The sequence below is a fragment of the Ambystoma mexicanum genome, chromosome 1q (genome assembly GCF_040938575.1).
Source record: "Ambystoma mexicanum isolate Mex_15411 chromosome 1q, UKY_AmexF1_1, whole genome shotgun sequence".
In the NCBI taxonomy this organism is placed as follows: domain Eukaryota; kingdom Metazoa; phylum Chordata; class Amphibia; order Caudata; family Ambystomatidae; genus Ambystoma; species Ambystoma mexicanum.
Genome location: NC_090922.1, coordinates 86,993,187 through 87,019,925, shown reverse-complemented (window position 1 = coordinate 87,019,925; position 26,739 = coordinate 86,993,187).

Below are 26,739 nucleotides of genomic sequence, written 5' to 3'. Positions count from 1 at the left end.
GATATGATATGGTATTTGTAACGCGCCTATACACAAGTGTTTCAAGGCGCGACGAGGCAGGGAGGGGGGAACAAAGGGAAGACAGACAACAATCCTACTAGGCCACGTGTCATTCAGATCACGCAAGTGCATGGGTGGAGGGAAGGGAAAAGTGCAAGGGGACAGGGAGGGGGGAAAGTGCAGTACAGGGAAGTAGAATAACAAATAAATAATAGGGCCAGCTAGTGGCAAGTGCAAGGTAAGTGCAGACAAGTTCTGGGAAGGCGGGCTGTAGGGATACAGAGACAGTCCCGCAGTGCAGGGGTTGCCAGGGAGGCAGTGCAAGTGGAGAGTGGCTGTGCCAGGACCGAGATCGGTGAGAGTGGCCCAGTTGCAGTTTCAGTCAAGAATTCAACAGGGGAGAGGGGGAGAGAAAGCAGAAGCAAAGAGGAAGGTTTTGAGGTGCTTCCGGAACCAGAGATGGTTCTCCTCAAGTTTCAGGGAGGCAGGAAGGCTGTTCCAGAGGGAGGCCCCTGCCGAGGAGAGAGATCTACCCCCAACTCGTTGCTTGGAGAAGCGGCTGACCCTGAGGGAGTTGGAGACGGATGAGCGAAGAGCTCGAGAAGGAAGATATTTAGGAAGAGAGAGTTGAAGGTATTTAGGCCCCAGAAGGCCTTGTGGACAATGCAGAGGGTTTTGAACTTAATCCTTGCAGCCACTGGGAGCCAGTGTAGAGATTTCAGACCTGGAGAGATACGGTCCCTGGGCTTGAGGCCAAGGGCAAGTCTCACAGTCCTGTTCTGGATAAGTTGCAGAGGGCGGAGAGTAGAAGCAGGCAGATTTAGATAGAGGCTGTTACAGTAGTCCAGCTTCGAGAGAACCAGGGCTCGGGAGACAGTGAGCTTCTGGGGGGCTTCTGGTGTCACGCTGTCCCCTTTTATCTCTGTTACCCATTGATCGTGGTATTTTTGTATCCTGTCACTATATAGTAGGAGGGGTTGGCAAATGTGAGCTAATGGTGTTATTCCCCCCATGATGGTGTTTCTCCCTTCGCTTGTGTGTGTGCACTTGAACCCGATCCTTCCTCTAATCGCACCTTTCAACCACCCTTCCCTTTGTTATAGATCAACAATTTATTAAGCGTTTCTCAATTATTGGCAGTTATTGTGCATCAATATTCAACGTTACCTTTGTAATCATTGCATTTCCAAGTTCAACAGTTCACTTTCGCCTACATAACTCCTTACCAACAAATCACTTACAACATTTTGTCATACATGACAATAATGGACAAAAAGAAAAAGACATATAACACATAACATGCACATGCACTACCTGTGCGCTTTTATCTCCCCCTTGTTCCCGTTACCGAACACTTTTTACCCTTCCCCATTTTACCTGCTCTTCTCATTCACTCCCCACCTCTTACAAAAAAAAGAATATTCTAAATAACTACTCTGAGTCTACTCAATATACGAGACTCCTACTATTTTCTCTTTATCTCCACTTATTTATCTGCACTGGACGAGACAATGCTACGCGGCCCCGCCTTCTACCCCGTTTGGGCCAAGGATACCTCTTCTCTTCTTCTTCTTACTTCTCACAAAAACCTAATGGCCATATAAAGGACGGATCAGAAAAGCCTCAGCATCACTCACACAGTCCCTACTCTTGGCTTTAACCCACTATCACTTGTTCCCCATTACCTTTCCTTAGGAACCTTCGCAACCGGCACTCACGTGTTCAGTCAGGTAATCCGAGGGTCACCGTTCACGGTCTGACCCCAGTCAGGTCTGCACCCCAACCAAGCCGTGGCCCGCCTCGGCGAGCAACTTTTTCAGTTGGGTATCCGTCAACCGGAACCCTTGATCCTTTCTTGTAGTGCGCACAGGCTGGTCGGCAGCGGAGGCAATGGTTTTGCTGAGGGGGCGTCCCGGATCTCGCCGCACGGTGCAGGCCTCGAGGCACCTCTCCAAATTACGTTGCAGGGGGTCACCAAATGTTTGTGCCCTCCCCGTCTTTCTCATGCAAAGGAACAAAACTGACACACCCCTGACGGGGAATAAGGCAAAGAGAGCAGGCTGCGAGAGTTCAAGGCAAGGTTTATATAAGTAAATGGCATTCAAGATCTCGGTTGCCTCTGAGAGCGCTCTGACCAAAATGTATGTTACAATACATTTTATTGGACAAATGACGCAACTAACATAAGATACTACGTTGGTCCCGGATTGGACAGTCCATATGGTGCCCAAGGTGTGGCTGGCATCTCTTCCTCCGGGTTGGCTGCTTGGTTGCCGGGAGGGTGGACGCCAGGCATCTGTGCTCCGAATGGGTGAAGGTCAGGTCGCTGTGAAGCAGGGTGGTCACTATCTAAGCTAACATAATTTAATCTCAAAATCTCACATGCACTAAATAATAATCGTTCGTAGTGTTTGAATAATTCATCATGTCCCTATAAAAGTCACACGTATATCTATACTATCAATTACATTGGATTATAGAGGCTTTAGGTTAAGGGTCTTGACCACCATAATAACACTGGTTGAAGTTAGCGTCTGCGTTCATAAGAATCTCTGGTATGTGACATTTGTTAGTGGTAGACAACGATATACTGCAGCAGGGGTCTGATGTTAGTTGGGGATCTGTTGGGTGGGCATCATGGCTTGGTCAGTGATCTGGCACATGAAAGGAATATCTTGCAGGGGCACACAGTCACAATGGCAGTAAGTTTCCACTGGCGAGGGTGCGGGGGCAAGGACACGTTTGTGGAGATGGACGAGCTATGTGCTTAGCTCAGGCTGGTTCACATGCAGGACAGTGATCTCAGAGGAAGAGTGATGTGTTACATTTATTATTTGTTGCAAGCACCTCTGGCTTCAGTGTGAGAATGGAGCCGCAGAGTTTTCCAGTCAGAGTGGGAATGATAGTGGGGGCCATGTGCCCTGTGCGTCTGCCCGTTGCGAGAAAGCGAAGAGAAGAGTTTTGTACTATCGCAGTGAGGCCTAGTCATCAAGATGGAGTCAAAAGGGGGTACAAAAATGGATGCCCTGTGTCCTGCACAATGGTCCCATCTACGCGAATGTTAACCGAAGTCGACATTGCATAAGGGCTAGGGGCGTACCCATCACTGGAGGCACTTAGTCCGAGTTTTGTACTGAGAAGTAAAGGACGCGAGGGGCCTGATGGCCCCTCGCTCCCACACACTATTACCCACTTCAACTTTACTAATATGAACAACTTCAGAAGGATGATAGGCTGAGTTCTGTTTACACAGCTACAAATCTAGGACCTACATGTTACACATATATCTCTGCAGTAGGTGCATTAATTTACTAAGATATCTTACTGGAGACTTTAATATGTTATCCATCTTGAATAACATTCACAGATGTACAGGACTCCATTTCCTCTTGCTAACCCCCTCCACCTAGCCTCACCCGACCCTTCCCTTTCATCTTCCTTCCTGAAGACATTCTAGTAATTTTGTTTCTGGGTTTTTTCTTACCAATCTGCCCAAACTCTTCCAAACTTCCATGAAGATTTATGTCTCTTAACAGAGATTCAGTCTTAGTGAAAAAAACATCCAGGAACCTGCATACGTAATCTAATTTCACTAGTAGGTTTCCTCGAGTCTACAGATCACACAGGCTTAGCAAAGAAAACAGGCACTTGAAATTCACCCATAATGAATGCAAATCATCTCAATTGTTTTGCATTTTGTTATCATAATAGAGGATTATTGCAAGTTAAACCCCATCACAAACCCACAGATCCTAAGGCTATTCTTTTATTTATGAACTACCTATAATTAAGGTCAAAGTCCAGTATATGTTGCAAAACCTTATATGATTAAATGTAGTGCTTTCCATTAAATAAGGTGAATTCAGAATTGCTTTAAACTGAAATTTCATGTAATGAATGTTAAACATAACAAAACCAAATGTTTTAATTAAAGCAGAGTTAGCTAATGCAAATTAACATCTGTATGTATTCTCCATGTGAAAGTAGAATATATTAAAATGTGCAACTTGTATTTTAGTATTCAACAATGATGTACAAAAAGTGTATTATAAATCATCTGATAGACCAGAGTTAAATCTCTGGATAGCTCCATGCTTTATTAGATCACCATTACCAGCAGGAAATTACACAAGAGAGCATTTTCCTTTTACATGTAATTAAAATTGTCAATCTAGCTGGACATCTCAACTTTATGTTTATGTAAGTACCATATTTCTAAAAACCAGGAATGTACCATTCCATTGTTTACCACTCTGATCTGAGTTAATGTACACATCTGCTGCTATCAAGGACAAAGGCCTGTGTTCAAATTTTATAGAAACAAGACAAATTAATTGAAAAAATAGGATTTTCATGGTCCTAATTTCCTTTTGCTGCGGTTGAACCCCCTATTGCCGTCACATCCTCAGACAGTTCAGATGATTCAGATTCGCCCCCTAACAGGCGAAAAAAGGAAGGTCACCCCAGTTACCACTCAGGAGTGTCCACTTCTTGATGTTAGTGGGGTTCCATTCTTTGATCCTGCCCTGATACAACACCCCAGGTCAGCTGGGTGGCAACCTTCTGAATAGGTTTCCTCTTTCCTTAAGTTCTGGATCAGACGCCCCATGCCCAGAGAGGAGCGTAATAAGTTAAGGTCGGAATGTCCTAGGCCTATGCTCGCTGACAAGGTGGCTTTAACGCCGGAAAAAGACCAGTCGATGGCGGCCTTTCTTTCCCAGAAGGGGAAGGACCCCAAGAAGGGGGTCGACAAAGCGTGGTGTACTTGTAAAGATAGACTGTTGGACATCTTAGGTCCAGTCACGCAGATTTTTGAAATGGAGAAGAGGTGGCGTCCTCTAATACCCCGGTGGATGTTACCGCATTAAGGGGGTGGATCCAACGCACGGTTTGCCTGCTCGGCAACACTAATGCCTTCATATCCAAGGAAAGGAGAAAATCTTTATTAATGAGGTTGGATTCAAAACTGGCAGACATGTCAGAAAGGGAAGGGGGCCCTTCGGCTCAAGGTAATTTGTTTGGGGATACTTTCCTCAAGGACCTGTCAGCATACGTCCATACTTTTACAGCGCTGGACAAAGCGCAAACTAATATAAAAAAGGTATTTGCCCCGAAGGCTTTTAACAAGGCTGGACAAGGTAGGGCCCACTCCTCCGGCCGGTTTGCCCAGGGTTCCTCCCATCCCCGCCAGTTTTCTCCTCGAGGCGCTTACAATCCCTCCTCTACTCGAGGAGCACACAACCAGTTTTACCCTCAACAAAGCTCCAGTTGGAGAGGACGTGCCGGCATCAGGTACTTTCTCAGGCGTTAAAAGTTTTTTCCCACAAAAGTCTAGGGGGCAGACTAGCCAGGTTTCTTCCACAGTGGGAAGCCCTAACTTCGGATCCTTGGGTGTTACAAACTGTTCAAGGTTATCGGATAGAATTTTACGCCCCTCCTTGCCAGTTGTCTTATTCCCTTCCTTTGGTGTTCGACGAGGTCAAGCAGTCCCTCATAGATGTGGATGTCAGGGACCTCATCTACAAGGGTGCGGTAGTCCCGGCCTCTTACAGGGTCTCTCAGTTTCTGAGCACCATTCTCCTAGTCCCGAAGCCGGACCAGGGTTTTCGCTCCGTAATCAATCTAAAAGCCCTCAACTCTTTTGTGGTATATCACCACTTCAAGATGGAAGGAATCCATTTGCTCAGGGACACCCTTCTCCCGGCGGACTGGATGGTCAAATTGGACCTCAAGGACACTTACCTAGTGGTTCCTGTGTTTCCCCCGCATCAAGAGTTTCTTCAGTTTCAGTGGTGGGGTCGAGTGTGGCAGTTTGCATCCCTTCCGTTTGGCCTGTCCTCAGTCCCATGGTGTTTCACCAAGCTCATGAGACCTGTGATGGCTCTCCTCAGATCCAGAGGGGTTCGGATCATAATTTATCTGGACGACATGCTTCTGCTAGCCCAGAATTATCAAACTCTGTGCTCTCATCTGAATTTCACTGTGACCCTTTTACAGGATCTAGGTTTTGTGATAAATGTCAAAAAATCCATATTGACGCCTATGCAATGTATCCAGTTTCTGGGCTTCAATATAGATTCAAAGCTTTGCATCCTTCTTCTCCCAGACAGCAGACTTTCCAAAATAAAGAAGGAGATTTGTCTGCTCCTCAGGAGAGGGAGGATCTCCCTCAGGCAGTTAGCCAGGGTTGTGGGAATGCTGTCGGCATCCATTTAGGCTATCTTCTCTGCCCCCCTACATTATAGAGCGCTTCAGCGTCTGAAGGCCAAGCATCTGCGCAAGTGTCTCTCTTACTCACAGATGGTGGAATTGTCTCCCGAGGCCCGGTTAGAACTCCTGTGGTGGCTCAGGCACATGGAGGCCTGGAATGGCAAAGCAATATTTGGTCCATCTCCGGACGTCATTCTGGAGTCAGATGCAAGCAAAGCGGGCTGGGGAGCCAGATTGGGTCAGGTTTCCACTGGGGGGGGAAGTGGTCCGATTCAAAGAAACAGCTACATATCAATTGTCTAGAGTTGTTAGCGGGGTCCTTCGCAGTTTAAGTCTCCTCAAAGATCAGGGAAATTGTTGTGTTCTCTTCCGCATGGAAAACATCTCTGCAGTGAGATACATCAATCATCTGGGGGAGCACCAGGTCCAAAGCCCTGGCGGATTTGGCAAAAGAGTTTTGGCATTTTTGCCTCAACCGGGACATTCTGTTGAAAGCAGAATATCTCCCGGGAATCAGCAATGAGGTTGCAGATTGGAACTCCAGGCACCTACAGGACAGGAGCGATTGGATGTTGAACAGGGTTCTCTTTGCCCGCATAGCGTCCCTCTGGGGTCCCTTTGCAATAGACCTGTTTGCCTCCAGACTGAATTGTCAGGTTCTCAGGTTTTAAAGTTGGAGGCCAGATCCTTCGGCCCTGGCCACCGACGCCTTCCTCCAGGATTGGTCGGGTCAGTTGGGGTATGCCTTCCCTCCTTTTGCCATGATAGCTCGGGTACTGGTTCAGGTTCGCAGACAGGCGGTGTCTCTGGTTCTGGTTACCCCCTTTTGGCCTTCTCAGGTTTGGTTCCCAGCTTTTCTGGAATTGGCGGTAGATGTTCCCCATCTTCTCCCCCTCAATCCCCAGTTGCTGGTGGATCCGGGGGGTCTCCCTCACGAGTTGGTCCTGCAGGGACACCTTGCCATTATGGCTTGGAAGATTTCAGCTCTTCCTGGTGCTTCAGAGGACTTTCGCAAGACTCTTTGTCAGTCATCAGGGACTCCTGGGCGCCCTCTACTAAGTCTGGGTATTCATCAGCATGGAACCGCTGGGTTAGCTGGTGTGTGGCTAGGCACCTCAATCCTGTTTCTGCCCCTCCAGTAGAGGTGGTTAATTTTCTAGTAGAGTTGTTTAAAGAAGGGAAAGCTTACAGGACTATTAATGGGTTTAGGTCAGCTATTTCAACGGGTCACCTTTTGGTTAAAGGGGAACCGGTGGGTAGACACTTTTTGGTGCGTAGAGCCCGTAAACCTATTTGTATTAATGTTCCACCAAAACCAAAGTATTAGGTTCTTTGGGACGTTAATATGGTATTTCAGCTCTTCCGGTCCTGGCCTTCTAATGAAGTTTTGTCCTTGCAACAATTATTTTCTGAACTGGCGATGTTACAATGCCTGGTGTCTATTAAGAGGGTGTCTGATATCAGAGCTCTGGATGTGGATAATAAAATGTTCACCCCTCAAAGGGTTACTTTTTTTATCTCACGAAGGACTAAATGCTTGACTTCCTCAATATCCTATCCTGCTTTTCCCGGAGATTGTAAACTATGTGTGGTTGACTGTTAAAAAAATGTTTTGAGTTTAAAACTGAAGGTCTTAGGCCTCCGAATACCTCTCAGCTGCTGATTTCCTACAGGAAACCCCATAAACCATTCTCCCCTTCTACTTTGGCCAGATGGATCAAGTGGGTTATGCGGGAGGCGGGGGTTGACACGTCCTCTTTTGGTCCCCACTCAGTCCGAGGCGCTATGGCCTCTAAAGCAGCCTTTCTGCGGGGTAGTTTGGAACAGATTTTAAAAGCAGCTGACTGGTCAAGGGAGTCAACTTTTAAGACGTTTTATCATAAACGTATTGCTCATGTGGCTGTGAATGTAATGCAAGGGCTTTGAACTTGCATAATATGAGCCTCCTGTCTTGCCATAGAATACCTAATCCCCCACACTAGCGTGAGAAGGGGGTTTAGATTCTATAAAAGACAAGGAGGCGAGTATTATCCCACCCACCCACCCTTACTGGTGTTTGATTGTTGTTTCAGCTTTCGGTTGAGGGCTTCGACTCAGGAAGAAGCGGGATGTTCAGCTCCAAGTTGCAGAAGGTTTCAGCTTCCGCCGTTTCCAGGGGAGTTTGTTCTTCGTTCTGCGTGGAGAAAATGTTCGGTGGGCGTGAGAAGAGGATCAGCGACAGAAAGAGGAGGTGTTGCTTGAGGAATGGACCTATATGGGACTGGCTCGCAGCCCATTGGCTACCTCCAGGGCATGACCTGCCCACCATGTTGACTGGGATGTTTCCCTTGCATTGTTTCACATAACGTTTTGTTTATTTACAAAACATTTCGTTGTACAAAGTTTTATTTCTTTGCTGCTGTGGTTCAGAGTAAAGATTGTGAATGCATAATACTCGCCTCCTTGTCTTTTATAGAATCTAAACCCCTTTCTCACGCTAGTGTAGGGCTTTAGGTATTGTTCGATGATCTCTGGTTAGGAACCGTCGGTGGGGTTTTATACTGTGCTTTCGTTTCAAAGTATGATGTATGCTGCAGTGTGCTGAGGGACTAATTTAGTCACAGTCCCCGGAATTTCCGGCGGATTTCCAGAATGACGTGCAGGCTAGTTTGGGTCAGGGGTCAAGGCCATCAGTATTTGACTGGGTGGCACGGTGTGGTAGTGCGTGGACTGTGGAGCCCGTGGCCATGATTCGGGTCCCAAGGAGAGCTTTTATCAGGGCTGGTACAGAGCCCAGGAATGATTACATAGGTTTTTAATATGTATGTGGTGTCACAATGAATACAGTCCGCTTTGTTTGAGGGCTGTGTTTTTTTTCATTTTTCAAATGTGTAGTCAGTGACCACAGGCTATGGTGGCAATGGCCTGGTGCATGTTACAAGCACGCCCTACATTAGGGCCGGTACAGAGCCCAGGAATATTTCCGTCTGCCGTTTACGTTTAATATTTAGGGGGTGCTGCGAAAGGCATGTTCAGTTGTGTTTGTGGGCTGCTTCTTTGATCATATCTAAGCAGGGAGCGCAGGCTATTCGTGTCAACTGCGTTTTGCATGTAAAATCAGTAAAGGTACATGCAGGTGAATTTGCAGGTGGCTTGACGGGTACCATGTCCACCTCCCCTTTTTCAGGAGAAACTTGAGAGCATCACAGATTAAGCAGACTTTGTTCAGCACGATAGCGTGCCTTTTATGAACAGTGTAGCGTCACTTAGATGGGGAGGTGGTGCAGGTTTTTGGGCAAACTTAACCCCGCACTGATAGCGAGAGAGTGTGTAGTAATTATTTATTTGTTGTCCCCTGAGCAGTCTGGAGTGATCATGGATGCGCTGGAAGGGTAGTAGAGGCCATGTCATCATGGGTACGGGGGTCAGTCTCCATGAGTGTTTTGCCCATTGATTTACGCACTCTCTCCGTCAAAGTTATTTGAACAACAACACTTATATCTATTTAAGGTTTACAATACTTGCACATGTTTCTCGGCCAGGCTTTGCTTATAAATGCAAACACCTTGATACACAGAGATATCCAAGGGACATTTCAACACACAGCGCACAGATCAGCCCATGTCATAAAAGCAGCAATCTATACCATAAAAAAAACTTTGTGGACTGCTTTAGAGGAATGCGGTAGTCATACCCACTAGTACTTAAGTTTAATTAGTACATAATGTCTCAGTTTTAATACCAACATTAGTTCATGAATTCATGAAAACTTCATTCTTAACATATCAGTATGTACTGGTGTGACAAAACAGCAATCAACAAAAACAGCATAAAAAATAATACCTTCATAAAAACACATAGGGCCTCATTACAAGTTTGCCAGTACAGTAACAACGGTAACGGTAAGCTTGCCGGTACTGTTGTTACCGTACCGGCAAACTACGAGTTCTGCTCGCGGGTGCCTTTTCGCCCGCCAGGTCTGACCTGGCGGGTGGACCGGCACCCATGAGCAGAGCATGTCGGATGCACCGGCACCATTCTGAAAGGTGCCGGTGCATCCGGCTGCCCCATTCCCATTGAGCCCTATGAGGCTACCATGGTGAAATACCTGAAGGATTTGCAGCTTCCCAGGCTAAATCCATTAGCTATGGAAGCCCTAAAGGCCAATATTTTGGTGGGGGACGCTTTACCGCTGCCTTTTATAAGTTGTATGTGGACTGTCTTACCTCGGCTCTAGCAGCAGTCTTTAATGACATTGGAGCGGGGGCGATGTTCCCCCCTCTTTTCTTGAGGCCCTCATTGCAGTGATCCCAAACGAGGGAAAGGCTCAGTCCTGATGCTTGACAATCAGTCCATCTCTTTGTTGAATGTTGATGCAAAGATATTTACCAGGGTCCTTGAGTCTCAGCTAGATGCTGTACTTCCTAAACTGGTCCATCCTGATCAGGCAGGCTTTGTACAAAATAGACAAGGGACTGAAAATCTGCAGAAAACCTTGGATTTGTTGGCATCATGGGAGGCTGGTGTGGTTGGAGCCCTGGTGCTCTCCCTGAATGCCAAGAAGACTTTTGACTGAGTAGACTGGATGTTTCTCAGGGCAGTGCTGCATAAAACGGGGATGTGATGTAAATGGATGGCTGGTGGCGCTGTACTCAAATCCTTCTGCAAAGGTTGTGGTGAATGGAGAGGAGTCATCATCATTTGCTCTGCAGAGAGGCACTAGACAGGGCTGTCCACTGTCACTGTTTTTCTAAGGGGATGGATCTGTTAGAAGTGTGCAGATCAAGGGTAGGCCGTATAAACCAAGCCTGTTCGCAGATGAAGCATTATTGTATATAACAAACCTGCGGATCACACCACCTTCTCTTCTACATGGGCTGGAGATATATGGTAGACGTTCAGGGTTTAAGATAAATGTTATTTATTTATTTATGTTTACATTTGTACTGTGCACTAAACCCAGGGGCATCAAATCGCTAATTGCATTCAAGGTTACAGACGTGGCAATAGACAATTGTGAGAGAATTACTTGAAGAGCCAAGTTTTCAGTTGTTTTCTGAAGGTCCAATATGATTGTTCTGCTCTAAGCGCAGGGTGGAGCGAGTTCCAAAGTGTGACTGTGGTTACTGGAAAACTAGATCCTCCCACTGTGGTGAGTCTTGAAAAGCAAGTAGCCTTTCCGGTAGGATCGATGGGCATTGCTGACCTAAACTATGTAAGGAGTCTACTGTTTGTTGTTAACGGGGAAGGATTCTGGTATCTCAGGGTGAACATCCTGCAGTGGTTATTCAATGTATTTTAGGTTACTTATTTGCCCTTGTGGGACAATGTCTGCTGTAATGTGGAGAGATGGAGTAAAATGACGCTCTGTTGGATGGCCAGGCTGAATTGTATTAAGTTGATTTTACTACCGAAATGTTAATTTCTGTTTCAGATGCTTCCGACGGTGGTCACCCCCGACATCTTAACTCGGGTACAGTGAGCTCTCTTACGGTTTCTTTGTTGGGGAGCAAGGCTGAGGATTGTGAACAATACTCTCAATTGGCCCAGGAACGGGGTGGGGGTATTGGTTTACCAGATCTTAGTAGGTATTGTAGGGCAGCCTAATTATGGGTAATGGTGTACCATCTTGATTCCCTATCACCCAAGCAATGGGTGCACATTCAAAACGCACTGATGGCACCGGTTTCTCTGGGGGAGTTATTGTGGGATCCCAGAAAAATAAAATACTGAAGCAAGTTCTGGAGTTCTAGCTGTACTGTGGATGGTGTGGAAAGAAGGGGGTCATGTGAGATGGGCTCACGACGTGGCCTTCCCCGCTGAGCTGTAGCTGGACCCCCCAATAAGGGATGTTATTGAGGAGCTTCTTGGTTTTCAGGAGTTGTTTGAGGTGGGTTTGGATAAAGCAGGTCAGATGTGGGAAAAGGGACAGTTTCTACCCTTAGCGCGGCTGCAGGAGTGCCTCAGGAGTGCCTCAAGTTTTGCAGTATTTCAGTGTTTCAATATTTTCAGCTAAAAGTTGCGCCTAATGATTAAAGGTGGGGAAAAATTCTATGGTGTGATTTGACTCTCTTTGAAAACAATTTGAGGACGGGCTCTAGAGGATTTGATAAAGAATTGCTTTTGTCCGAACCACCTAGTATGAATCAGGCATGTACACATTGGGAAGCAGATTTTAGTAGAGACATATTGGATTGGCATTGGTTCACTATATGCCGTAAAAAGTCCCAATCTACAGTATCCCTCCAATACAGATGGTTGGCCCTTAAATTGCTTGACAGGTGGCATCTCTATCCGGCCAAATTGGCTAAAATGTACCCCGCGGTTCATCTGGGGTGTTGGAAATGTGGTTTTGTTAAGGCTGATTATTGGCACATGTGGTAGGTATGTGAAAAAATTCAGAAATACTGGCAGGTTGCCTTGTCATGGATAAACAGACTTTATGGGGTAGTCAGTGTTCAGTCTCCATTGTTGGCACTTCTGGGAGTTGAGGATGCAAGCAGGGAGAGACAGAGCTTGACCCGCATGTCCAGTATTCTGTTGGTGGCAGCCAGATGTTGTATTGCACAGCAGTGGAAGAGGTTGGTGGTACCGTCAAAGCGGGAATGGGTCATGAAAGTTAGAGGTATATACTCCATGAAATATTGAACTCACTTGTTTGACGAGACCAGGGAGAGCATAGAGGTGCGATGGATACCTTTTTTCAACAAATATGGTAACTATGCAGAATTTTTGTGAATGTTTTGTGCAGATTGTGAGATTCTCATTTAAGCCGCCCATTAGGTCTGGAGAGGGGAGTGGTGGAGGGGTGGTTGAGAGAAGAAGGTGGGGATGCCAGGGATGCTGGTTATGATACCGGCATTTTGGGCCTGAAGGTTTTGTTTGTTTACTTTCTTTCATGTATTTGTAAAATGTAATAAACTTCAATTTCGAAAAAAAGGGGTCCAATGATTTCTAACATAAATGCTCCCCAGCGGTTTCTGCTTCATCGAACTCCCCTATTTTCCTTTGAACATAATGTGCTAAAATGTCAGTGATAGTCATTTCCTCCTTAGGCCCCTAGTCTATCAAATCCTAAAAAGGCTTACTGTCTTCAGTTGCCTTTTCTAGTTCAGCTCATGCACATTCCATGACCTTCTTCTTTTTACTCTTAATCAGCCTAGTATAGAATTTCCTTAGCAGGCTTATCTTACTATGGTTTCCCTCCTCTGACCTGATTTTTAAGACACTGTAAAGCTTGCGTTTAGCCTCCCTGCATTCTTCTTTGAACCAACAAAACCTCTGTTTTATGACTGTTCTAATCATACTCGTACTCTTGCCCACCTACTGTTTAGAATACGAGTTAAGTACATGTCTTAATTAATTCTCCATAGGCTACCAGTACCTCCTTCTCTAGAATTTCCGGCGTAAGACTATGTTATTGTGATGTTATGTTATTGAGATGTATACTGCGCGCGGCTGCCATTTTCATTTTCTCCAGGCACTCTGCCAGATCTGAAAATATAGGGGGGATAGGGAGGGCTTAGTTGGTAGGACCGAGAGGGAAAGTGCAAGAGAGCTTTGTTGTGCTGTTGATGGCTTCAGTTTGGAAACACTGGCCACTGTGTGCTGGGCTAAATTAGTGATGGTTAGGTGGGATTGGTGTATGAGACGGTTTGTGCATTATTGGTTTAGTTTGTTGTTGTGTGTGGGTTTAGTTGGGTGTTGCAGAGTATGCAATTTGGGATGGATATAGTCTTCTGTGGCAGTAGAGGTGTGTGTGTTTTGTATGGTGTTTGAGGATGAGTATGTAGGATATTGGAAGGACCTTCGTAGGGTTTGTGATGGGAGTCATCTGAGCCCTTCTCTGCAATGGTTATGTAGGTTTGGCAGGGTTCATAGTTTTCTATGGTGGTTTTGCATTAAAAAAACCTTTATTTCACTCAATATCTAGATTTTGTCCCATTGGGTCCCCCATTTTCTTTGGTTGTTCACTTTTGTTGGGTTCGCTGTTTCTCTTTGACAGGGTTTCCTATTTAGCTCAGTGAGTTGAAGAGACATGTTCTTTAGCATTTTTCTGAATTTTATGTGGTCTTCTGTTGTTCATTTTTCCTTTGGGAGTGAGTTTCAAAGTTTTGCCAACATGCAGGAGAATACTGATCCACCGAATGTCAGCTTTGAGTACGGTTTTGGCTCAAGGCAAATGCCATTGGTGGATCTTGGTGTTCAGTTGGGTTTGTAGATAGACATTCCTCGCTGCATGAATTCTGATCCTTGCTGTGGATTGCTCCGTGGTTTTTGCATAGTGTTTTGAACTGGCACTCAATCTAGCAGTGCTGGTGTGATGTTTTCTTTCTTAGTGAGTCTGAGGAGTAGGCATGCCGCTGAGTTCTTTATTTGCTGTCATTTTTTGGTGAGGTAGTCTGGCATTCTGAGGTAGATGCTGTTGGCGTAGTCTATTCTTGACTTGACTAGAGCGATGATGGTGAGTGTTCTATGTGGGAAGGTGAAGAAATGTACTTGATTACGTGTAGATGGAAGAAGCACTTCTTTATTACTGTGTTGACTAGCGGTTCAAGTGTTTGGTCATTCCCCATTAGCATTCAGAGGTTTGTTTATAAATATTAACCTGTCACCCTATAAACATGGGAGGTGTTCCACCAATGATAACTCTGACCCACTTCACCTACCTCCTCCTCTCGTTTACACTAGCTCTTTCTTCTTGACACGTCCAAGATTTAACTAACATTGAGACTTGTCCAGGATGTAGATGGCAGTCTCAGCTAAAAGGCACACATTGTTTCTAGCTGCACAGTCCATAAAAAAACAGTCTGGAACATTTAGTGCAGGTGTAGTGCAGAGTACTATTGACAGATGTCCTGAATACTACTGAATATTCTTAACAGTCTGATGGTGAATGAGTGTAGGAAAGAGGTCAGGGATTTAGGGAGTTTAAAGTGTGCTTGCAACTGTGGGATAAGGACAGCCTCCGAGGGAGAAGGACGTTCACCATTCATCCTCATCTCTAGGAGCTGGGTTCAAAATGAACATTTTGATTCACACTGGGATTACAATGCACAGCTTGTGATAAAGTCCCCTGACTCCCCTAAGTAGTGGATGGTGGGTTTGCTAAAGTACGGAGGGTGGCATGTGGAAAGTCCTTTGGCTGACCACATCAGTCCACGTGTGGATAGCAGAGGACAGCCATATTGATGCCAGAGCCCTCTCAGACTGCCATTAAAGCTACAGGAAGAATATTGCACCGACACCAGCAGCAGAACCCCATCAGGGCAGTGTAAGAACCTATTTCTGACGTCTGGGAAGGACCCAGAACAATTGGAACACGATATCCCCGACAAAGAGCCTGCACTGATTTGAAAAATTGAGACTTTAACCCTGTCATTAATCACTGTAATAAACTGCAAAGTAATGAAGGGTTCCCATCTTCAAATAAGATTATCCAAATCTCGGGCAATCAAACCCAAATCTTCAATACTTAAAAAGAAGGCTTTCTCTTTATGAGAAAGCCTTAGTCATGATCAATCAATCAAGGTAGCATATACATTGCTACTTTTATGATTTCACCCTGCACTCAAACAAATTATATTTAAAGATCCGCCAGACTGGCAATAAGCACCGCGGTTATACGAACAGAATGTTTCATGCCTGCAGTTTAGGTGGGGAACCTAACACGGTGAGCAACATTAGAACCTCATTGTTGCACACACATTTAATCTTGTGGCCAGGAAACAATGTATAACTTCCTCTCCTCGCTTAATTTATAGAAGTACTTCAGAGAGTTCTAGACACCTACCCAGAGAAGTTAGTCTATAACCCAAACATTGACCCCCCCCACATCTCTGAGGTCAGTGCAGACAGATCAAGGATCGCCACAGGAGAATACATCCAACCCAAGATGATGGACAGGCTAGATGTAGGCTTGGTCAAACCCTCTAAGCACAAAGCAGCCCTGCATGTGCCCACGGAACATAGCCAATACCAGCCCTCACTCACAAGTGCAGTCAGTCAGTTAAAGGACCTCTCTGGTGAGGGGTGGGACAAAGTATAAATGCAGCCAGCCCCAGTTATTGAGTGTGGGTTGTAGGCATAGGAGACTTGAGATGTGTAAAGGCTGTAGTTTGGAGCAAGGTGTAGAAGGCAGTGACTGGAGAGAAGGATCGAGCTGGAGAAGTGGTAGCAAGAAGAAACAGAAGGTGATATTTATAGAGGAGAAATAGGTGATGAGGTTAGAAGAGAAGGAGGTGGTATCAGAACTGTGGAGGTGCTGAGAGGTTGGAAGGAAGTGGTAACAGCTAAGGAGGGATGGTGAGAGTTAAGGAGGAGTTCGTAACAGCTAAGAAGGGGCTGGTGGGAGTACAGAAGGAGGTTGTAACACCTAAGTAGGGGCTGGTGAGAATTAAAGAAGATGAGGTAACATCCAAGAAGGGGATGGTTAGAGTTAAGGTGAAGTGTGTGGCAGAGGTGGACGTAGTGGCTACAACTGAGGAGGAGGTGGTAGACACAGAGATGCAAGATGTGTTAACAACATAAGATGCAGTCGTAGTAGCAGAGGCAGCAGAGGTGATAGCAAGTGAGGTTGATCGGGTGATAGCTGAGTCTGCAGGAGTGGTAACAACTTAGGAGGAGGTGGAGAAAGTAGAATCAGAAAAGGTGGTGACTGATATGGAGGAGATGGCAATAGTAGAAGGGGGTGAGGTGGCAATCAATAAATAGTAGGCCATAGTAGAGGTGAAAGAGGAGAATAGAACTAAGGAGGAAGAGACAACAAGAATAGTGGAGGAGGTCGGATGCAGAGAGAAGGTTTGGGGAGAAGAATACCAAAGAGAGAAGAAGTCGTATTATGGTGAAATTTCCAGAATAGGAGGAAGAGCTGCCTTACATTGATGAGAGGTAGAGTATGAAGGAGAGGACCCTAGGTGTAAGTACTTGAAATTTTATACAGGAGCAGCTCAGTGAGATGAAAGCAAGGGAAGAGATTGGTCAGCCTGAAGGGTACAGAAGGTGGGACAGGCCACACGCATTTCCGGGGGCAGCAGGAGGTTCCAGCTGGAGCCGGGGAGCCTAATGATAGGTCAGAGAGAAGGTGAGACGTTTCTACAGGAAAGGAAAGTAATAGAGATTGGTTCTTCTGGCGCTCTCCAGAAAAAATTCTTCACCTTCTGGGAGCAACCATAGATTCTGTTCAAGGACATGAGGGACTTGCTTAGGCATGGGATTTGAGACCCTGGAAAGCATGTAACTAGCATGTAACTAGACCCAGGACCCTCTTGTTAAGCAAACAAACAGAAAGCTGAGCAAATCAACCCTTCTAAAAAAAAGCTTTGAACCTTGACTTTACTTTCGCAGTCAGGAGGGCTTGGATGTCCACACACTGAGGAAGAGACACAGGTCGAGGAAGTAGACCCTGAGAAAGATGGTCCAGCCTGTGAATCATTATGACACCGTTTATAATTTCTGTGGGAGTTGCCCCGGATATTTGAGTTGGACAACTTGAGTACATTTCCTTTAAAAAAAAACAAAGATATTTGAGCTGAAGCTGAGTCTTCGCTGGTTTGTGGATCCTTTCACCCACATGACAGGCTTCACTGTGTATCTTGTAGCACAGTCCTCAGGACAGGTGCTAAAGTAACTATTGTATACTGTATCGCTTAGTACCATCTTTAGAACTAATGCAACAGAGATTGACTGTAGGTCCCCGCTAATTCACTGTGACTGCTGATACACTGCCAAACCCAGCAGTCTTCTCTTTGTATACACATTCACAGGAATGGAGCACTATGGTCAAATCTGCCTGTTTTTTTTTGTTATTATAAAAAATGGGATAGGGATTTTTGCCCCATAGTTTTCATTGTGCTAGAAATTATCACATTTTTCACAATGGGTTTTGCTACAAATATAGGTGGGGGGGTGGGTTTAGGGCTATCATTAATGTAGCGAAGTTAAGCTGGGGGCTGCAGGCGACCTCCCCCTGTATATATTTATGGCAAAATCTTCCAGTAAAAAACATAATCAATGATTTCGACATTGATGACAAAAATTCTAAGAAATCGCATAGAGCCTGTAAAAACGGCTTGAGATGTGTGTCAAAAAAAATAAAAAATGATAAGAGTGTCAACGCCTCCAGGGGGAATAGAAACGCAGTGTTTGAGGGTTCTCTGGTATACAACTTGTCCACACGCCTCATTGCAGTGCATTTGTGGAAGGTGCTTCAAGTCCCATTGAATGATAAGCATCCAGCCAACTCGTCTTGGAATGATGACAAGCATCCCAGAAGGCTGTGCCTGGCATGTGTGGAAGATACACTGGAGCCACAATAGTGGTCAAATGTGTCTATGAAAGGTTGGATTCCAGTGATTATAAAAAAGAGCAACACTCACTCTCATGTAAAGCACCCACCTACATGCACTCCCATCAGCACTACACAGACAGCCCACAACCCTACACGCCTTCCAGCAATGTGTATAGAGTCCTCAGCACATCATTCACACCCTACACCACAGAATATACAGACTCTGACACGCAACCTGCAGCCCAAAGCACACACATCTGTATCCCAGCACTGCACATGCATGCTCTAATTCACATATATATCCCTGTACAGGACGCAGAGCCCCCAGCCACCACTGTCCACAGAGCCTCTGCGTTCATGCACCGCTCACATAGCCTCCAGCATTGCACAAAATCCCTTCCCTGGCCATTAGGCTGACAGCTGTGATATTATTTTCAGCAGACAGCCCAGGCCTTCTGTCAAAATGTCAACATTTCTGCATTAGCCTGGTCAGTCCATTGACATTTTAGATGCTTCCCTCAAAATCCATAGCTTTCAAGTGGCCCTGCATTATAGGCATGGGCTCTCATTTCATCCTCCCTTTGTAGTGAGAACATGTTATTTGCAGTGTTGCCAATTTTAAAAGTTGAGAGCTATAAAAATTGAAATGTGGCAGTCTGACATGATCTTGACATCACTGATTTAGTGACATGTATATTTTGACTGCGTGCTCCCATAAAACACCACGCAAGCCATGAACAGACGCCACTGAGAGCCCAATTGGCGCCATTATGAAGCCTAAAAGTGGACAAAGTGGCAATGTCATGCCTGGTTGCTATATACCAATACGTTTTCATTTTCTGGGAACGTGGTAAACTAAACTCAGTTTTGCACACCCTCGGATCATATTATTTCCAATTCAGTTTTGTTTAGCAGGATACATCTCGCTTCAGAGCTCTGTGCAAAAGCCCCAGTCAAAGGCTTCATGAGGCAAATACAACAGACCGCTCCACACCCAGCGATTTATTCAACACCATCATGTTTTCTTGCAAAGAGAATTAATACATCCTAGAGGGTCTACGGAAAACTGAAACCTGGAGATTTTACAACCAGCATGTCAGGATGGAGGAGAAACCAGAAAACAAGGTAAATAGCCTAAGATAAGTGTGAAAGGGTCCCCTAGTGGACCCTGACGTCTATGGAAACAAGGCGAGTTACCACACACAATAGATACACCAGACACAAGGTTGTATTCCCAAAGCTAGGGTTTATTGCAAAGCAAAAGTCTCAGTTGGCCAACTCGGTCTCACGCCCGCGATGTGTATCTCTAGACCTCGAGGGGCGCAAGAGAGTGAATTACGTACATCAGTTACATATATACAAAATGCATATCAAACAATCAGCTATGACATGTTTAACACCCCCCTTTTATTGGGTTTCTTTGAACTTGGTGTGATGATGGACATCTCCGACAACTATGACACCTTCAAACATCTATTCTAGTAACAATTTGCAATTTTGTGAGTGCGAAGGCAACTTTCAGTTGTTGAATAGAACACAGCGCTTCTGTTCTTGGAAGCGAGCTTTATACGGGGGGGAAGAGTTGCATTCTGGACCTTGCTATCTATTAGCTGCTATTCATGTCCTGGGAGCCGACACGCTCTGGCGGGCTCAGCAAAGGGGGGCCGTAAGAAGAGCATAATTCAAGCTTTTAGCTGTATTATTCTAACATATTCTACCATATAACGAGACTGGCTGGCAGCTGCGAAATGATTAAATGCGGTGCAGCTCTGCTTCAAGGCTATATTCGGGAGGGAGCGGGGCATTCTTCCTGGCGCTGCCTACGTTTGTGTTTCAACAAACTCTTGTTATCCTCCCGGCCCTGCAGCCTTGTCCTTTTTACATACAGACAACAATGTTTTACAGTCGAGCAGTGTAAGCGGAAAATATACTGCGAAGCAATTGGACAGAAAGCAATGAGCAATGGTTAGAAAACAAAATGGTGATTCTTGTTCACTCAAAATGGCCGTTCATTGGCAAACTCGAAAACCTATATTCTGTCATATCGTGCATGAGACGTTTGGCCCACGGCCACCAAAATACGTTTGCCGTCACAAAGTAGAGGTATCCATTTTTCTAGACTGACAAACCCTCCTTTGGCCATATGCCAAACGTCTGATCTATTTCTTGAAACCTCCTCTAGTGATGATGATTCTGAAGTACTTATGTCTGAATTTTGCATGCTATCGTAAATATCATCGTCTTCATCAATATCTATTGCCATCAACTCTTTTACTGCTCTCATCTCATTTGGGTCTTGGTCAGTTCGACCATGAGGTTGTTTTTTCTTTGTCATCATATGCATACATCCTTCCGTGCATCCCTCAGTTACCTCACCGCAAACTATGGGTAGACAATGTATACAACAACAGCATGTTAGGAATATTCCAAACACCACTACTAATATTGAGATCAACTTCCATCCCCAGGAACGTAATATTACCCAAAACCAAGATCCTATTCCTCAGCTTCCTTCTTCAGTAGGGAGTTCAGAGCTTAGGACGTGCATTTTCTTTATTGCTTCAAAGATCGTGGGGGAATAGTCATCGACATAAACGCAACACGCTGATCCCACTATTTTAAAAATTCCCCCATGGTCAACCAGGATCACATCGAGAGCCATTCTATTTTGCAGCGTCATTAACCTGATTCCTCTTTCTTCCAACGTCATGTTAAATAGTATATCTGTTGTTGTGTTTATTGTATTTTTTAGGATTCTGGACAGTTGCCTTATATTATAGGATTTCACTATCTGCCCTAAGAATGGAGTGAATGAGTTTGCTACATCAGTCGCTATTAAAACACCCTTGTCAGTCCTTTTGACTCTAGTTCTGGATAATCTGACCATGGCTGCTGTTTCTAAGAGGAATACTCCTGGGAACAGTAGACCTAGGTAACATGTACCTCCCCAGTTTCTGGGCAACCAAGGATATGCTTTCTCTCCACATATAAAATAAACTGGATCACCTACATATACTGGTTCTATTTCCCATTTTAATACCACTGTATTCATGCATCCAGTATATGTTCTGACTGAAAAAGAGCCTTTCTTTTTTAGACAAAAAGGGACAGTTCTTGGGCTATAATTCACCGTGTAAGATGGGGGAATTGCATCTTTGTCCCCTTCTGTTCTTACACGAAACGTCATTACAGATGTTTTTTTCTGGTGGGGACAATCTATCGCGTCTATTTTGTCGTGTTATCTTTCGTGTATTTTTCCTCGTGGGCTCTGGGGCTATTACTTGTGCTTTATGGAAAATGGAACAACCCACAGGCTTCATTATTATCTCCTCAAACTCATTCATGTTGGTTCTGTCTAAATGACCCGTACTACTCTCATTCCATTTCCCATAGAACATTGCACCTAAAGATGCACTACATGCAGAACTTAATGGTAGTGGCTGTACATACCACCCTATTCCTTTGCCAGCATGCTGTGGTAAATGGGCACATACCCAACAATTTGTTTTCTTCAGAATTGCATGTGTCATGTTCATGATTAATAGCAAGGTATTATTTCCAAAACCTTCCCTGTTTCTTTCTTCCATTGGGGGCAGGGTATAAGTGGTCACCTGAACCGGGCTTTCGGTAGTGGATATATTAATTATTGGTAAAAACATTTCTAATGGGTGTATTGCTTCCACATACCATAATATTAGTGCTGTCGATATTGGTGCTACCACGCTCATAAAGCACATTATTATTGTCAGTACCAGCATACAATTTGTTTTACCATGCGTTTTTCTTAAGCTTACAGTCTTTATAATTGACTGATTCTCAGCGGTGGTGGTGCAGGAGGAGGCTGGAACCGGTCCCGGCATGTTTCTCGTCATCCTTCTTCTTTCTTATCACAGTTCGTTGCGGATATCTCTCTTCGTCGCGCTTGCTCTAATGTCAATAAGTTCAACGGAATTGTCAAAGTTCAGTTCTGCCTGTCCTTTTTAGCCTGGATTCGTTTATTCATTTTTAGGCAAGATCACTTGTCCTTTCTTATACTGCTCAGAGGACCTTTGATCAGTTATCTTATCACCTTAGTATCATGTGCGCCCAGCTTGTCCACTCTGGTTCCTGACACATGTACTTTTAATCAGTTATCTCATTTGCCATAGTACCATGTGCGCCCAGCTTGTCCGCTCTGGTTCCTGACAAATGTACTTTTATGATCGCACCGAGGAGCCGCGAGTCTTGAATTGTCCGACTTGCACAATTCTCACGCTTCTCTCCTCTACACCTCTAGTTCCTTCTCCGTCCATGAGCTGAACCAGAGGTTGACATAAACACCAAAAAGAACTGCGGATCACTTTGTCTTCTGAGGCCGCAAGTTGTATCGCCTTACTCCTGGTATCGTGTGATCCGTGAACAGTGCCGGTGCACTTCCAGATTCAGGCTCAAAGTCAGCCTGTGGCGCTTCTGCAGGTGCTGGTGTGCGCCGCCCCAATGATGCAGATCCGTTCTTTGGCGTGCTGGCAAGTGCTGGTGGGTGCCAAAGGGGTACACAATTTGTTTCTGCTGGTATTTGCAAGGCAGATTTCCTGTCGGCCAGCAGTGATGTCGATTCTGCTGGGCAACTTTGGGGCACTCTTTGCCCTTCCCCCTCTTTGGCAATCGTCTCAGGCTTTGTTTCGAGTTTCATTTCTTGTTTTGGCAGATTAGGTGGCTGCTTACTGGCAACAGTTTCTTTAGTTTCTGGGACCGCTGTCTCTTTCCAGTCATCAGTGTCAGGCAAGTCTTTCAGTGCAGATGGAATCTTCTTGGCATGGGTGGCATGGATCCACGACTTCCTTCCATCCAGCCATATTGCCGTCTGCGTCGCCAAGAGTACTTGATAGGGCCCTCGCCACCTGGGTGCTAATGATGACTTTCTTTCAAAATGTTTAAGCAGCACCCAGTCGCTTGGCTCCAGCGCGTGCCCGGACCGGTGTATCTCACTGTAAAGCCTCCTGCACCTGCTGATGAATCAAACGCAATTTCTGCATTAAAAGGCGCCAATAAGTACTAAGCACAGGATGTTCTACCTCACTAAGTCGTTTTGGCTGTGGTGCGCACCATACATTTGCCGGCCTCCCCATCACGATCTCGTACGGGGAGAGCCCAGTTTTAGCCTGTACAGACGTACGCATGCATAATAGTGCTATTGGTAATGCATCCACCCAACTCAACTTGCTTCCCGCACAAATCTTGCTAATCTTTGATTTAAGAATCCCTTTGTGCCTCTCCACAAGAACGGCAGAACTCGGATGCCTTGAACTATGGAATCTCTTATCAATCTGAAGACCAGCACATATCTGTAATACCATTGCGGCCACAAAATGTGGTCCATTATCAGACCATAGGACATGGGGCAAGCCAAATCTGGAAAAGTACTCCTTCAACATTACTTTTGCCGTGCTCATTGCTGTGCAGTTCTTCAAGGGATATGCCTCCACCCACTTACTGAATGCACAGATCACCACCAAGACGTATTTTAAGTTTTGGCACCTCTCCATCTCTATGAAATCAAAATGGATCACCTCAAATGGCATAGAGGGCGGGCCAAAACTGCCTGTTGGAGTCACTGTTCCCTTTCCTACATTGTGTTGCAAACACGTGATACAGTTCTGCACCAACCTCTCTGCATTCTTTTGTATGTTTACATTCTGCCAAAGTGTAGAAAGCTGCTGTATTATCTTCTTTGCACAGATGTGCGTAGGGCTGTGGGCCATTGTGACCATTGCAGTCACGTACGAATTTGGCAACATCCAGTTTCTAGTTCCCTTGTCCACCCAACAACCCTCCAGATCCAACTCAGCAGATCCCTCTGCCCACCCCTGTATTTCATCGGCCGTAGCTTCGGCCTGCATTTCTTTGACAGTGGCAACTCCATTTTCTATCATACACGGTACTTCCTCAGTCTGAACCGTCATCATTTTGGTATTCAAATCAGCGGCAGTTTGTTTCGCAATTCTGTCTCCAAACACGTTTCCCTCTCCTACTTTGCATGTTACTTTTTTATATGCCTCGCATTTCACTATTGCTAGGCGCTTTGGAAACGTGAGTGCAGACAGCAATCGTACAATCAAAGGGCCATGTTGAATTCTGGCGCCATGTGATGTCAAAAATCCTCTCTCAGCCCAGAGTTGACCAAAATTATGCACCACTCCAAAAGCATACTGACTATCAGTATATATATTCACATTCAATTTTTCAGAAATCTCGCAGGCTCTGGTTAATGCTGTTATCTCTGCGGCCTGTGCTGAATTATAGGGAATTCTTTTGCTTTCTACAACGCTCTCTAGGCTAGTGATAGCATATGCGGCAGTTGTCGTGCCATCTGGTAATTTAAAACATGAGACGTCACAAAATAACTCTCCATCTAGCTCTTTCTGTGGGATATCACTTAAATCAACTATCCCCTTAGTTTCTTCCTCAGTGACCATTAAGCAATCGTGGGGGGGTGATTCATCCTTCCCAATTTTTTTTATGGTTGGTGGCATTAATTCTGCAGGATTCAAAGCGCTACACCTCATAATTTGGATATGGGGCGCGAACAAGATAATCTCATATCTTGTCAATCTAGCAGAGGTGAGGTGTTGCGTCTGTGTCCTATTTAATAGAACGTCTATGGCATGTGGCACCATCAAAATTAAAGTGTGCCCCAATACGATCCCTTCCGTTTGTTTCACTGACGCAGCAGCCGCCGCGACAGATCGCAAACATCGTGGTAGTGCACGCGCTACAGAGTCCAGCGCAGAAGAAAAATAGCCGCACAGCCTATTTCTTCCACCTTGTTCCTGTGTCAAAACCGCCAATGCACATCCTTCACTTTCACACACAAATAGTCATAATTCGGCGTACCCAAAACTGGAGCCGAGCATAATGCAGTTTTCAATCCATCAAATGTTTTCTGACATTCCTCATTCCACTGCAAAGGCATAACCGCGTTCTTTCTAGTCAAATTCACCAACGGCTTCACAGTTAACGCAAAATTACCAATCCATTGTCGCCAATATGAAGCCATGCCTATTATGGCTCTGACTCCTTTTTGTGTCTTTGGAATAGGCATACAAGAAATACTTTCTATGCGTTCTGGCGTTAGTCTTCTCTATCCTTTCGAAAGTAGGTAGCCCAAATAGGCCACCTCCTTTCGATTATATTGAAATTTCTTCAAACTAGCTTTATGGCCATGTGCCGCTAGGTGTGACAGTAGTAATACAGTGCTTTCTTTACAAATCTCCTCTGTGTCTGCAGCTAGCAATAGATTGTCTATGTATTGCAAGAGTACACAACCCACGGGTAATTCCAGCATGTCTAGCTGCTCTTTTAATGCTCTACTGTAAATACTTGGACTTTCCGTGTAACCTTGCAGAATCCGCGTAAATGTAAATGATCGTCCTCCTAATGTGAACGCGAACAAATATCTGCTGTCCTTGTCCATTGGAATACTGAAGAACGCGTTTTTCAAATCTACTACACTAAAATATTCTGCTGAAACAGGTATCATTGTCAATATTGTAGTGACATCTGGCACTAGAGGAAATTGTGGATCTACTACCTTGTTCAATGCGCGTAAATCAATTATAAAACGGTATGGTACCTCATTGCCTCCTTTTTTATAAACCGGAAGAATCGGGCTGTTGCATGTACTGCCTGTAATTGCCTCGATTACCCCTAATTTCACCAAATCTGTAACAATACTTTTCAATCCTTTCTCACCTTTAGCCGAAATTCTGTATTGGGGTATTCGCGGTAGGGTAACACCTTCTTTCAAGATGATCTTTACTGGCTCTATCTTTAAACATCCTACATCATTGTCATGCATTGCCCATATACAGGTTGGTACTTTACTTAGTTCCCCTGGTAACGCTTCAGACATGAATTCTGACACAGGGGCATCGTTTGGCCAAATCGTTAGAAACACTCCGTCCGCCGTGCAATGTATAACGGAACCTAGTTTTTTCAACAAATTTTATCCCAACAAATTCTCCCCACAATTTTCTGTTAAAAGGAAAGGACAATGTTCAGTAAATGGTCCTATTGTAACTGGGACTGGTTTGGACACTGGGTTTATGACTGGTGTACCTGCGAACCCTATGGAAACATTTTTTTGTCCTGACAGTGGTATATCCGGAACCAAGTGGTGGTCTATTCAACACTTCTGCGCTCCTGTATCTACAAGAAAGCCGTGTTCCTCATTCCCGACTCTCATTTCTACGTAGGGTCCTCTCTGATTCACGGGAATAGAC